This window comes from Helianthus annuus, chromosome 5 (assembly GCF_002127325.2).
Source record: "Helianthus annuus cultivar XRQ/B chromosome 5, HanXRQr2.0-SUNRISE, whole genome shotgun sequence".
In the NCBI taxonomy this organism is placed as follows: domain Eukaryota; kingdom Viridiplantae; phylum Streptophyta; class Magnoliopsida; order Asterales; family Asteraceae; genus Helianthus; species Helianthus annuus.
Window position 1 is genome coordinate 32,870,598 of NC_035437.2, and position 13,720 is coordinate 32,884,317.

The following is a 13,720-nucleotide window of genomic DNA, read 5'->3' on the forward strand; positions in this document are numbered from 1 at the left end:
TAAACTACAGTTTTATCCCTGGGGTTATATGTAATTGGCGCTCTTACCCCCTAAAACGAAAATTTTGCTGTCTGACCCTCCGACGTTGTCTATTTCTCTCAACATTACCCCCTCTGTCTATTCAACGTTACTCTGACCGCTTAAAATCGATGAAGCTGTAATGAGGTCTAAGTTACGATAAAAAATAATAATAATGAGGTAATGTCTGCTTTAATTCAAAGTATCAAAGATAAGGATGAGTTGGCTAAGTGCAAAGACAAATTGGCTCCATACAAGAATGAGGATGTGTTCAAATGGAAGCTGTACTTAGGGATTACTTGGGTCTTGATTGTGCTAGTTCATTTGCTTAAGTAGTTAAATGTAGACAAATTGTACTTAGGATGAAGATGTAGTTACAGCTGAAGAACTTGAAAATTATGTATACTTTGAGGATCAAGACTTTGAGGTACTCAGACCTAAATTGAACACAAATATGAAAATACTGAAATGTAGCCATATAAAAAACAACCAAACTTTGTCATTACAACAGAATAAAGTAACAAACACAGTCATAACTGTAGAAATGAAAACAAACATGTTGGAACAATTTCTCTACATGGCCCTGCTTGATCTTGGAACGACTCCATCAAGATTGTTGAGCTCCAGTGTTCAACATACATGTCTATCAGGTGGACACCTTGACGCACATGATCAAACATAGCTTCTAAATCAACATCACATTTTAATGTCCTAAGACCAAAATCCAAAGACACGTAAGGTTCCTTGTAATGAATGTAGAATAAGATACCATCATCGTAACCTATTTTCTTAATCATCTCCTCTAAAACATCCATAGTCAATACATGAAAATCTACATGATTAATGTAGTTGATATTTCCATCTAAGTATTCCCTATTTGGGTTTCTACAAAATTACCTCCATGGTGTACCCTTATTGTAAATTGTCTCTGAGTGTCACCTGTAAACAAACATCAACATCAGATTAACACAGCAAAAGGTTCATTTTTTTACCTAACTAAGACCTGTATGCTTGCATGTCACTTACGGTACATCTCGTCTGGTTCGAAATACTGATCTTCAGCTCTAATCTTCCATAATCGAAGATCCATACTGCTAACAACTTGGATTCCGCTTGTAATTATTCAAATGTGCAGGAGCGCCATGTACAGAAATTGATGATCTTGAGAACTAGGTTAACTTCAGGGTTTCAGATTGAGGATATGTGGAACATAAAGGGGTGTAAGTAACCATTAGGGGTGAATTTACCAGCTTGCCCTTTAACCGTCTGAAGATAACGTCCCAAACTAACGGACACAAAGACCAGGGGGGTAACATTTGCCTAAATAGACAACGTTGGGGGATCAGACAGCAAAATTTTCGTTTTAGGGGGTAAGAGTGCCAATCACATATAACCTTAGGGGGTAAAACTGTAGTTTATTATTATTATTATTATTATTATTATTATTATTATTATTATTATTATTATTATTATTATTATTATTATTAGTACTAGTAGTAAAACCCATGTGAAAACATGAGTAGTTTTTAGAAATTTTACATACCACATTTTATTAAACAATGAATCACTATATACAACTTTAAAAGTAGTTAATTCAGTTACGACCAACTTTTTATAATCATCGTTGGTTTTACTCATCGATTTCAGAAAAATCGGTGATTACACAGGTTTCGGATACGCCGCCTTTTCCGTTAGTCACTCGATTGTCGTGCTACTCATCTTCAGTTTACACATCAACATCCTCCGAGATTGTTGACGTACTGCGAGCAAAACCTCTAAGCAGTAACTAAATGCCAGCTTTGTAATGATTAGTAGAATTCAAAGGGTTTAGTACCTGAAGTTTTAAATCAATAGCGGTCACATACAAATCAAGGTGGCACTAAGTCTCAACAAATTATACATAAAATCACCTTACTTGAAAACAGTAAATGCGCTTTCTTGCAATTATATTCCAACATAAAGGTGAGACTGTTATATATCATAAATTTTGAATTTAGTATCGATACAAATCAACAATTACAAACCTTAAAACTCACAAATTTAATCATGTTTTCATGTTCCTAAGTTGTGAATTCGTATCAAATTGATACGAAAATAGATTGAATAAAAGGATCACCTATCTAGAACATCGCAAGTGAATAAGTACAAATACCTTAGAGAGTTCAAGAATCGCGAGGATTGGGCTGCCAAGGTCGACTACCAATTGCTCGTTGGACTACCTAGTGTTTTTAAGCGTCGCGCATTACGCGAGTGGACATCCATCCGAGTTTCTCGAGCATCGTTGAAACATCTTTCACCCTATCTAAAAAATACACAGTTGCATCATCCCGACTAAACAATGTTTGCTGAGACAAAACAGTGTTTGATGCATGACAAAGTTTCGGCATAGATCAAGCTCTTCGATTAAACCCCAATTCACAGTAAAAACTACAAATATAACTAAACCCCGATCACAGTTAGAAAGTTGCCATACGATTGGGAAGCGCCTTTAAGACTTCACATATCTCACTAACAATGAACTCTATGAGTCCATAATCTGAAAAAATATGATTTAAATCCGAAGTTAATCGAACGAAATCAAATTCATAAAACACTTTAGTTCCCCAAACTCCATGTAACACCCCGTGTTTCTGAAAGTCAAAGTCAAAGTTAAGATTGAAGTCAAAGGAAGAAAAGATCACTAATTGCGATCTGTCACTCCTTGCTCAATTACTGTTTTGACTTCTTTGACTGTAATTAGTCTATTTTATGTTTTTACGTTAGTTGTATTATGTGGAGTAATTAATTACAATCGAAGTAATCGAAGTATATTTCTCAATGCGAACCGCTTTACGACTGTGAATAATAGGAAGTAACAATGCGATAAAGTTAATCAAACGCTAATCGAACTAATCTAATCATCATCGAACTCGAAACTCGAATAACACAAGGGTTGGTTATTGTTATACGTGTGTGTGTGCCTTATGTGTTACTTGTGCATGTTTACTTTATGTTATGTGTGGAAATCAATCGAATCGCAATCAAAACCCAATCGAACTCAATCGAAATCGAATTATGATAATTGGTGGCGAAAAGACAGTGCGAAATATAGGTGTTTGTATTGTTAGATATAGTAGTTGGGATTAAAAGTAATTTGAATAGGAAACTCTATCGTATTCTCATCAGTCGCAATCGAAATCGAAATATCAAAAATCGTCGCACCGAACACTCGAATCAGGCAGCTGACCGATCAGGCTACCAGCCGATCGGACAGGCTGTCCGATCTTGCTGCCTGACCGATCGGCCAGCCCTTACCTCATTTGGCATCCTATAAATACCCGTATCATTGTCAAACTTTCTACTTTTGGAAACCTCTGTCCGACCAGCACTCTCAGCTCGCTTTTTCTCAGATTTCTCTAAATTCCGGTAAGATTCCGTCCTATATCTTGTACTTTCTTGATCTACACACACTCCTACACCTTTCTATCTTTCAAATCTTAACTTTTAACCATGAAATCATCAAGATTCAAGTGTTCTAGGTTGATGTCATCATGGGTTCTTGAAGAACTTCATGTTTTGGCCTCAATCCACCAAGAATAACTTGGATCTAACCGATTTCCACATAAACAAACAAAGATCCTTCACGGATCTAATCATATTCACGGTAAAAAGGGATTGAAAGATGGTTTTCCAACTTTCTTTCAACTCTTTTACACTCAATGCATTCAAACCGATAGAGATGGAGCTTGTGCCGACTTACTAGTCATCCTAGTGGTTGTGCGGTTCAAGATCCGGATTCTATCCATGAGGTTCACCGATTTTGGGTTAAACGTTAAACTTCGTCCTGAACAGTTCACCGGCCGGATTTGGGTGATTCCTGTTCGATCAGGGGAACCAAGTAAGAACGAGGGTTCTATGGTTCGACTCGTTCTCAAAATACCTTGATAAAACGTCAAGCAATCAGTACAACCAAGTGTTAGACGAATAGGCTGATCAGGTCAGGGTGTTGTCCGAACGGACAGCCAGACGATCGGACAGTCAGCCAATCGACTGGCCAGCCGATCGGCTAGCACATGGGTCCCACACTTAATCAATTTATTCTTTTGAAGTTGAGTATTGAACGAACTGCTGTTCGATCGGACTACCCTCCGATTGGATTACTCTTCGGATCATGAGATACTATACTTCAACACTTAATCGATTTTTCACATGTTCGACGCACTAGGAGTGCCACCCGATCGAACAGCCGTCCGATCAGGTGACACCCTGCTGAGAACTTGATTTGCTGAAGTACCCAGCCGATCGGGTTGCCGGCCGATCGAACGACCATCCGATCGACCGACCTGAAAGGTAAAGATACTTCAATGTTTTTAAATGCTACAACGAAAACTTCAAAAGTCAAACCATTATACACAAACACATCCTACTCAAAGGAAGAAACAATCCACTCGAATAACCATCCAATCGGACTCCCGTCCGACCGGACAACTATCCGAACGGACTGTCAACCGAACGGTCAACCGTTCGATCGGACTACCGTCCGATCGACCAGCTGTCCGACTCTCCAACACTTGTTTTCCGTTTTTACGCATTGCTTATCGTTATGCTATCAAACTATTCAGGCTAACCCTACTCTCAAGCGCTCCCTTCAATCCATCAACCGCTGTGAGTATACTCGAACCCCTTTTTGATTTCGCACTTTTGGGTGTTACATACATTACTTATACTAAATCATAATCGAACACACTACGCGATACTTTAAATGCTAACCGTTACCGCATGTATTACGTGACTAAATGAATGCTTGTTGTTATGTTTACACATGGAATACTGTCTACCTGCCTTAACGACGATAGTACTATAGTTTGGAATCAGCACCCGTTCACACGGGGGTTGTTAAGGATAATTACTTGCATGGATTACGGTGGTAATCATGTATTGCGAACTGCCTCGGGCAGTCAACCCGCAGTCATTGGTATCGATAGATCCATGTTGATAATTAACATGCTTCGTTTTCCTATGTGTACGTGCTGGTTATGCGTAAACTATTTCAAACTCTATTATGCTATTATCAAACTTGTATGCTCACCTTTACATTCTATGTATTGACTTTTATTTTAACGTATGTGACAGGTGTTTAAGATGCTTAGCTGCTAGGAAAGCGAGGCTAGAATAAAGCTCTAGAGCCCAACAAATAGTTGTCTGTAGTAGTCAAATTAAGGGTCTCTAGAAGCAGATAAACAATTGCTGTCTATTTAAATCTGAGTTGTCGGAACAGAATATTTGCCTGGATTTTGTCTGTAATAATTTATTTGCTGTTTGAGATACGGTATGGGACGTATTATTTAAATTGAATAGTAATGATAATTGTAATGGAAACTTCTGGACAATCTGTTTCGCTCAGTGCCATGCCCCGATGATTCCACCATCGGTTGGGGTGTGACAGATTGGTATCAGAGCCATAACTATAGGGAATTAGGCAAGACTCGACCTAGTCCGGGTCGATGTCTTAGAGACCTAGACTATAATTAGGAACCAACAGACCGAGCATGCATGCTATATCTTGTTATTCTCGCCTACACTACCCTATCACCGCACTCGGATTTTCAATAATGAGAAAGCGATTTAGTCAAGATTAGGTGCGAAAACAGCAAACTCACGACTAAATTGCTTGATTAGTGCTGTTTTATCAACTTATCAATGATCTCTTCATTATTCTTTTTCAATAACGAACACTTGTTTAACAAGGAGAATTATACCAAACCAGGAGTGAAATCCATATTTTGATGAATAATCTCATCTATTTTACTAAAATCAAGGGGAAGTTGTCAAGCCAGGGGTGAAACCCTAACCTTGACGGCTTGTCCATGGATTTTACCCAAAACTCTCACCAAAGTCTCGACGGACTCCAACGACCTGAACTCACAATACGGCTCAAAGGATGCGCGCCGAATGCCCAAGAATCGAGGCAGAGGCCGATCCCGAAAGACGGAATGTGATGACAAGTCCTTGAGAATAGTCGAATCGCGTTGGGTAGTCAATGTCTAATAGCCGTAGACAATCTATTTCTCGATTTTTACATGTTTCAATTCTGAGCCCGCAACTGCTGACTCTGATGACTCGCTGATTTTATGAGATTATATGTGTTTAACTGTTTAATTTTGATACTTGTTCGATTTTTGCACCCACTTCGATTGACACACACGACTCGCACTCCACTTCTATCTCAATACTCTAACAGGTCGCTACAATCTGGACGACATTATGCTATACGCTTATACTATACTACTCGATATATTATACGCGATCACTCGCGAGCTTTGAATGAAAGGTTTCTGTATTTTGACTGCCTCTTTGATTGAATGCCTATGTGCTTCTGTGTTTCTGTGCTTTTGTGCCCTACATGCTTACGTGCCTACGTGCTTATGTGCTTCTGTGGCTACGTGAATTTGTAGTCAAAATAGCCTATGTGTTTATGTGATACATGCTTCAACATGTTCCTAAGCTTTAGTAAGTAGTAGACGTGTGAGGTGAGATTCGATTATGATGTGTCTGAGACCTACGACGATGTCTGTTGCAGACAATGTCGTCATCTAGACACCGAACCCCACTTACTCGTCAAGAAAAGAGAGATAAACGTCTTGCTGCTATCATCGCCAAACAAGTAGCAAAGGCTGTGAGTGAAGTGTATGAGAACATCAGCAAATCATCTGAGGAGTCGAGAACTGAAGCTCCCAAAGATGCTGCCAAAACTGTTTACAGCTTCAAACAGTTCAAGGCATGCGGACCAAAGGAATTCACCAGAGAAGATGGCCCAACAGCTATGTTTCAATGGTTTGATTCCGTCGAAGTCACTCTGCGCCAAAGCGGCTGTCCAGAAAATCTTCGTACCCTAAACGCAACCGGCGTCTTCCAGTCCCGAGCTCTAGACTGGTGGACGACCGAAAGAAACAAACACGGGAATGATGCAGCTTATGAGCTGACTTGGGAAGAGCTGAAAGCCATTATGATGGACGAATTCTGCCCTCCCCATGAACGCCAAAAGCTGGAGGATGAGTTTTGGAACATTAAGCAGAAGGATGGAGACAATGCTGCCCTGACTGCTCGCTTTAAGCAGCTCAGCATTATCTGTCCCGACCAAGTCAAGACGCCAGAGATAGCAATCAAGAAGTACATTCGAGCTCTACTCGACTGTGTTGCCAATTTTGTTCATGCCGCGAAGACCTCATCAATTGAAGAGACTTACTTGTTTGCCGCCGAAATCAACGACAAGCGAGTAAAAGCTGGTTTCTGGGATAAGCCCCCCAAGTCTCTGCATCAAGCTACCACCACACCGACCGCCGACACCGTCACTGCTCAACCATCAAAGTCATCACGCCGCAAGAAGAAGAGCAACAACAGCAGCTCCAATAACAAGAACTGTGCTGTTACTACCACTGCTGCTCCTCTGCAAGCCGTACCGGCTCAGCAGCAGTCCCATCACCGACCAGCACCAGTTACTCATGCACCACCAGCAAAGCGTGCATACACAGGTCCCCAACCGCTCTGCCCGACATGCTCATATCATCATCCGGTGGGCCTTTCCTGTCGTTTCTGCGCTCATTGCAATTTGTACGGTCATTTCACTGCCAACTGTCGCTATGGACCCCGTAACACCGCTACTCCTGCCACTGCTCATCAAGCTCTACTCCCAGCCCCGCAAGGCCAACACACGGCTTAGGCACCCGCGATCAATGCTCGAGTCTGCTTTGCATGTGGTGATCCTAACCACTTTGCAAACATGTGCCCGAACAGGGTTGTGAAGCAAGAGCCCCAGCAGCAGCAACAAGAATCACGCGCCAGAACCTTCAACATCAATGCTTGTCAAGCCCAGGCTGACAACAACGTGGTTAATGGTACGTTCCTTGTGAATGGTATTTATGCATCGTGTTTGTTTGATAATGGAGCCGATAACTGCTTTGTGTCGTTTGAATTCGAGAAGCTCCTTAGTCGTAAGCGCTCTTATCTCCCCTCGTCATTCGAAGTTGAAGTCGCTACTTGAAGAACTGTCGTCGTTAATTCTGTTCTTCATGATTGTACCCTCGAGCTCAACAATCACATCTTCCCAATCGAACTTATTCCGATGCAGCTCAGAAGTTTCGACGTCATAGTAGGCATGGACTTTCTTCGCGAAAACCATGCTGAAGTTGTGTGCTTCGACAAAATGATTTGATTCTCGCTCCCGAATGGTGATTTACTATGTGTCTATGGCGAAACTGCTTCAAAAGGCCTCAAACTTATGTCCTGTGTCCAGGCTAGCAAGTATCTCCGCAAGGAATACAGAGCTTTCTTGGCCAACATTGTAGTAGCGGAGAAGGAAAAGAAAAGGAAGACAAAAGTTAAAGACGTTCCAGTGGTCCGTGAATTTCCTCAGGTCTTCCCTGATGATCTTCCTGGACTACCGCCAAGTCGTGATATCGACTTCCGAATCGACCTCATTCCTGGAGCTAACCCCGTTGCCAAAGCTCCCTACCGACTCGCGCCGTCCGAAATGCGTGAACTCTCGAACCAACTCCAGGAATTACTTGAAAAAGGCTTTATTTGCCCGAGCACCTCTCCTTGGGGCGCGCCAGTCCTCTTCGTTAAAAAGAAGGATGGGTCATTCAGGATGTGCATCAACTATCGGGAGCTGAATAAGTTAACCATCAAGAACCGCTATCCCCTGCCCCGTATCGATGATTTGTTTGACTAACTGCAAGGTGCTACGTGTTTCTCGAAGATCGATCTACGCTCAGGTTATCATCAACTGCGCATTCAGGAAGAAGATATACCCAAAACCGCCTTTCGCCCTCGTTACGGCCACTATGAGTTCGTTGTTATGCCTTTTGGTTTAACCAATGCACCCGCGGTTTTCATGGATCTGATGAATCGCGTGTATAAGCCATTTCTAGACTGTTTCGTCATCGTGTTCATCGACGATGTCTTGATCTATTCTAAATCGAAAGCCGAACACGCGCAACATCTACGCTTGGTTCTCGAGTTACTCCAGGGGAATCAACTCTATGCCAAGTTCTCCAAGTGTGAATTATGGCTGGAGGAGGTTCAGTTTCTGGGTCACATTGTTAATAGTCAAGGTATTCATGTCGATCCCGCGAAGATTGAAGCAGTTAAGAGTTGGATTATTCCAAAGAACCCGACTGAAGTCCGTTCTTTCTCGGACTAGCGGGCTATTATCGACGATTTATCGAAGGATTCTCAAAGATTGATGTACCGCTTACCGCTCTTACGCATAAAGACAAGTCTTTTGTTTGGGGAACTGAACAAGAGTCTGCTTTCCAAACCCTCAAGCATAAGCTTTGCAATGCTCCTATTCTCACATTGCCCGACGGAAACAACGACTTCATTGTCTACTGTGATGCTTCCAACCTTGGTCTTGGCTGTGTTCTCATGCAACGAGACAAGGTTATAGCTTACGCTTCTCGACAGCTCAAAATCCATGAGAAGAACTATACAACCCATGATCTCGAGCTAGGCGCGGTTGTTTTTGCATTAAAGATTTGGCGACACTACCTGTATGGTACCAAGTGTACGATCTTCACCGATCATAGGAGCCTGCAACATATCTTTGATTAGAAGGGACTCAATATGCGTCAACGCCGATGGGTAGAACTTCTCAACGATTACGACTGTGAGATTCGTTATCACCCAGGCAAGGCAAATGTCGTTGCCGACGCGCTCAGCAGACGGAGTTATTTGCTCAGCATTCGTAATACCCAATCCCAATATGATCTCAAAACTCTCATCCGTGAAGCCTAGCACGCCTGTTTTAATGAACGCACCTTGAAAAAGGAGAGAATCTATCATGATGGAGCTCAGCTTGTAAGCAAATCGAATGGGATCTTCTATTTTCTGGACCGAATTTGGATCCCTAAGCCGACTGAATTGCGAAAGATTTTAATGGACGAAGCCCACAAATCCCGGGATTCTATTCATCCCGGTGCCGATAAAATGTACCAGGATCTTCATTACAAGTACTGGTGGCCGGGAATGAAAAGGGATATCGCTCTCTACGTTGGGAAGTGCCTGACTTGTGCAAGGGTCAAGGCTGAACATCAAAGGCCCTCTGGCTTACTCGAGCAACCCCCAATCCCCATATGGAAATGGGAGAGTATAGCTATAGACTTCATAACAAAGCTTCCGCACACGTCATCAGGTCACGACAGCATTTGGGTTGTTGTTGATCGTTTAACCAAATCAGCCCACTTTTTGCCAATACGGGAAGACTACAAGGTAGAACGATTAGCCCGAATCTACACCGACGAGATCATTTGTAATCATGGTACGCCTCGTGACATCATTTCTGACCGTGATACTCGGTTTACCTCGCGATTGTGGGAAATGTTTCAAGCAGCTCTTGGTACTACGCTTAACCTGAGTACCGCATTCCATCCTCAAACCGACGGCCAGACTGAAAGAATGATTCGTACTCTTGAAAACATGCTTCGTTCGTGTGTCATAGACTTCGGTGGTAATTGGGACAAGTACCTGCCGCTAGTCGAATTCTCGTACAACAACAATTATCATACAAGCATCCAAATGGCACCATTCTAGGCTTTATATGGAAGAAGATGTCGATCACCTATTGTGTGGCATGAGATCGGTCACTTGCAATTAACCGGTCCTGAGCTATTGCAAGAAACGACTGACAAAGTCCTCCAAATCCGAGACAACTTGTTGAAAGCTCGAAGTAGACAGAAAAGTTACGCCGATAGAAGACGCAAGCCCCTTGAATTTGACGTTGGCGACTACGTACTCCTAAAGGTATCACCTTGGAAGGGTGTGGTCAGATTCGGCAAGAAAGGGAAACTAGCGCCTCGATATGTTGGACCTTTTAAGATTCTGGAAAGGATCGGAAAAGTCGCCTACAGACTCGAACTATCGGAGGAACTTAGTAACGTCCACCCAACTTTCCACGTGTCGAACCTCCGAAAATGCCTGGCTAAGCATGATTTAATTGTACCTCTCGATGACCTCCAAATAAACGAAACACTGCACTTCGTGGAAAAGCCTGTTGAAATCATGGATCGCCAAACCAAGCAGCTCAGTCGCTCGCGCATTCCTATTGTGAAAGTCCGATGGGAAGGCTAATGAGGCGCAGAGTTCACTTGGGAACTCGAAAGTGATATGAAGGCGAAGTACCCGTAGTTGTTTAAGTGAAAGTCTAGAGAGAGAAAGTTCTCCAACGTGATTCACGGTGTTGTGCAGCTTTCAGCCAAATTCGGGACAAAATTCCCTAAACAAGGGGAGGCTGTAACACCCCGTGTTTCCGAAAGTCAAAGTCAAAGGAAGAAAATATCGCTAATTGCGATCTGTCACTCCTTGCTCAATTACTGTTTTGACTTCTTTGACTGTAATTAGTCTATTTTATGTTTTTACGTTAGTTGTATTATGTGGAGTAATTAATTACAATCGAAGTAATCGAAGTATATTTCTCAATGCGAACCGCTTTACGACTGTGAATAATAGGAAGTAACAATGCGATAAAGTTAATCAAACGCTAATCGAACTAATCTAATCATCATCGAACTCGAAACTCGAATAACGCAAGGGTTGGTTATTGTTATACGTGTGTGTGTACCTTATGTGTTACTTGTGCATGTTTACTTTATGTTATGTGTGGAAATCAATCGAATTGCAATTAAAACCCAATCGAACTCAATCGAAATCAAATTATGATAATTGGTGGCGAAAAGACAGTGCGAAATATAGGTGCTTGTATTGTTAGATATAGTAGTTGGGATTAAAAGTAATTTGAATAGGAAACTCTATCGTGTTCTCATCAGTCGCAATCGAAATCGAAATATCAAAAATCGTCCCACCGAACACTCGAATCAGGCAGCTGAACGATCAGGCTACCAGCCGATCGAACAGCCAGCCGATCGGACTGCTTTTTCTCAGATTTCTCCGAATTCCGGTAAGATTCCGTCCTAAATCTTGTACTTTCTTAATCTACACGCACTCCTACACCTTTCTATCTTTCAAATCTTAACTTTTAACCATGAAATCATCAAGATTCAAGTGTTCTAGGATGATGTCATCATGGGTTCTTGAAGAACTTCATGTTTTGGCCTAAATCCACCAAGAATAACTTGGATCTAACCGATTTCCACATAAACAAACAAAGATCCTTCACGGATCTAAACATATTCACGGTAAAAAGGGATTGAAAGATGGTTTTCCAACTTCCTATAAACTCTTTTACACTCAATGCATTCAAACCGATAGAGATGGAGCTTGTGCCGACTTACTAGTCATCCTAGTGGTTGTGCGGTTCAAGATCCGGATTCTATCCACGAGGTTCACCGATTTTGGGTTAAACGTTAAACTCCGTCCCGAACAGTTCACCGAATCAAGTAAGAACGAGGGTTCTATGGTTCGACTCGTTCTAAAAATACCTCGATAAAACGTCAAGCAATCACTACAACCAAGTGTTAGACGAATAGGCTGATCAGGTCAGGGTGCTGACCGATCGGACTGCTGTCCGAACGGACAGCCAGCCGATCGGACAGTCAGCCGATCGACTGGCCAGCCGATCGGCTAGCACATGGGTCCCACACTTAATCAATTTATTCTTTTGAAGTTGAGTATTGAACGAACTGCTGTTCGATCGGACTACCCTCCGATTGGATTACTCTTCGGATCATGAGATACTATGCTTCAACACTTAATCGATTTTTCACATGTTCGACGCACTAGGAGTGCCACCCGATCGAACAGCCGTCCGATCAGGTGACACCCTGCTGAGAACTTGATTTGCTGAAGTACCCAGCCGATCGGGTTGCCGGCCGATCGAACGACCGTCCGATCGACTGACCTGAAAGGTAAAGATACTTCAATGTTTTCAAATGCTACAACGAAAACTTCAAAAGTCAAACCATTATACACAAACACATCCTACTCAAAGGAAGAAACAATCCACTCGAACAACCATCCGATCGGACTCCCGTCCGACCGGACAAGTGTCCGAACGGACTGTCAACCGAACGGTCTCCAACACTTGTTTTTCGTTTTTACGCATTGCTTATCGTTATGCTATCAAACTATTCGGGGTTAACCCTACTCTCAAGCACTCCCTTCAATCCATCAACCGCTGTGAGTATACTCGAACCCTTTTTGCTTTCGCACTTTTGGGTGTTACATACGTTACTTATACTAAATCACAATCGAACACACTACACAATACTTTAAACGCTAACCGTTACCGCATGTATTACATGACTAAATGAATGCTTGTTGTTATGTTTACACGTGGAATGCTGTCTACCTGCCTTAACGACGATAGCACTATAGTTTGGACTCAGCACCCGTTCACACGGGGGTTGTTAAGGACAATTACTTGCATGGATTACGGTGGTAATCATGTATTGCGAACTGCCTCGGGCAGTCAACCCGCAGTCATTGGTATCGATAGATCCATGTCGATAATTAACATGCTTCGTTTTCCTTTGTGTACGTGCTGGTTATGTGTAAACTATTTCAAACTCTATTATGCTATTATCAAACTTGTATGCTCACTTTTACATTCTATGTATTGACTTTTATTTTAATGTATGTGACAGGTGTTTAAGATGCTTAGCTGCTAGGAAAGTGAAGGGGTATGGTCCCAGATCTCGCGTCAGCATGGACCGCGAGTGACCATTACCCTTATCAAAACCCCCACTAACTAACAACCTACTTGTGCCCA